At 43.7% G+C, this 2,252-nt stretch overlaps 1 pseudogene; it reads right to left on the bottom strand.

Annotated features, from left to right (window-relative positions):
- Window positions 1–1,044: 1,044 nt before the first annotated feature.
- On the bottom strand, window positions 1,045–1,885 carry LOC132376277 (small ribosomal subunit protein uS2-like; annotated as a pseudogene).
- Window positions 1,886–2,252: the final 367 nt, after the last annotated feature.

Genomic DNA, 2,252 nt, shown 5'->3' with positions numbered 1-2,252 from the left:
TGCCACATCAGCTCCCAAACATTGTCATTAACTCAGAGTAGAATGAGAGTGGTGAAATCTTGAAATGGCCCAGGTGAATAGTAGTAGAAGTTTCAAGATGAGGCTTCAGATAGAAATTAAACTGAGTTAAAGAAATTTTCAAAAGTTTCTTGTATACCTGACTTTGTGGGCTGATGATACTCCTATCATTAGAGAGGTGTCTAGGATAGTTTTGGCTTCACCAGTGTGGAGCTTGGTGCTACTAACAACCGGCTGTGTGATCTCAGGAAAGTCACTTAGTATCTCAAGCCTGTTTCTTCAGCTATTAAAGAGAAACAATAATAATACCCCTTCAGAAGTTTGCTGCATTAAATGAGACAACGTAGGACAAGGACCTGGAACAATGCTTGCCTCCAAATAAGCAAGCCCTCAGATTGTAACTCTTTGTACCAATGATGCTGATACCTTGTGTCCATTGCCTCACAGTGAGTTTGGTGAAATACTAATTGGCGAGATTTGGTTGTATCAACATTGAAGATGTCAATACGTTGATTCTCTTGTCTCTTAAGATGTATTTCCCATCTTGCTCCTCTCATCCTCATATAAAGGTACTTTTAGCGTCTCCTCCATCAGGCTAGAGTCTCAGACATCCTCAGACTCACTTGAATTTTGGGTTTAACACAGTTTAGGATCAAGGTAGGGTCTTTACTACAGCTGCCAGTGAAGCTGGGCTTCAATCGATAGGTTAGAAGAAATCAGAAATTTCTTTTTGGAAACTTTATTTTTTGTCAACCTTATTTTCATTTCCTGTTTAAGAGTCTGTGGAAGCCTGGGGAAAGATTATGTGACTGTCCTGTTCTTGAGTCCAAATTCCCAGGTAAAGAACTCATTTTGTCAGATTGATTTGTGTTTATTCTTAATGAAACAATTATGAACAGAAACAATCTAATACTTGTACTTACCAGGGCAACTTCTGGGATAAACTGTAAATGAGGGAAATATCAGTATCTACAAAAATAAACTATAGTGCTGGGGAAAGAAAAAAAGAGTCTGTGGTAGAACAGCTTAAGACCATTCAGTGGTTGTTCCTACCTACCCAGTGGCCTGAGCAGTAAGAACGGCAGACCAGTCTTCAGTGGCAGGCTGAACGCGCCAGCCTTCAGCAGGGAGCTGCTGGATAGGCACAGGGGGCACATGCACGCCTTCAGACCAGTCTGCAACCTTAGGTTGTGTAGCAGTAAATTAGGGAGCTGGAGCAGTCCATTGACCCTGAAATTCCTCCTTGGTCACAGCCTTTTAATCAGTGGCTTACTATTCTATTGCAATCTCTTCAGGATCTCTGTAGAAGTAGAGATCAGGCATGACCTCCCATGAGTGTTCACGGGAGGTGGCGCCACGCATGCGCAGAACTTCCCTGGCTGCCATCCACCACCCCTCCCTGTTGTTGTACTGGGTGGCAAGGTTTGCATAGCATGGAGGAGAGTCTATGTTACACAGAGCAACTGTAGGCGGGTCAACATAAGCGCCTGCATGAGAGGCTGGGGGGCAGCCCTGGGATTAGTAATCAGAGGAAATCTTGGCTCCCGGAAGCCTGCTGGGATCTGGCTGGTGAAGGGTCCAGGAGTGAAGCAGCCAGCAATAGGAGTAGTAGCAGTGGCAGCAGCAAACTTCAGCACAGTCTGTGCACTGGTATTCCTGGAGTATATGACACTGATGTTAGCCGGTTTCAATGGGCAACAGTGGCACGAGTTGCCAGCAGAAGCTTCTCCCAGGATCTCTTCAGATTTGTAATATAGATGCTATCATTTTTTCCTTTTGCAGATGTACTGTTCCATTTGGAAGTCAAGGTTGGTGCCACCTAAGTGGATTCCTCCTTCATTTGCAGGACATCAAGAGCTCCCGACATTGTGAAAATTTCCCTTTAAGTTACAACAGGAACCCAGAACAACGCCATATGGACCTCTCTCTGGATAGCTTGGAAAGGCCAGAAAATTTAATTGAAACTGAGTGAAGACACGTCTATGAGAGGCTAAGTTGCTGTGGTCCACAATTGTAGTCTTTGGGACTCTACTTTGATTCAAGAAGTGAAAAATATTCACAGAGGTGGAAGGATAAGAATGTATCCTTTATACCAAAGACTTTAGAGACCACTTCTCTCAGCTGAACTATTGAGTTATTGCAACTCCTCACTCCTGAAATGTTGTGTTTAGTTTTCTACTTAAACTGTTCACACTGGTGGAGAAAATCACGCAACTCACAGATCTTCAGCTGGA

The sequence above is a fragment of the Balaenoptera ricei genome, chromosome 12 (assembly GCF_028023285.1).
Source record: "Balaenoptera ricei isolate mBalRic1 chromosome 12, mBalRic1.hap2, whole genome shotgun sequence".
Taxonomy (NCBI): domain Eukaryota; kingdom Metazoa; phylum Chordata; class Mammalia; order Artiodactyla; family Balaenopteridae; genus Balaenoptera; species Balaenoptera ricei.
The sequence above is the reverse complement of the archived record's forward strand: the minus strand, read 5'-3'. Positions and strand labels throughout refer to the sequence as shown.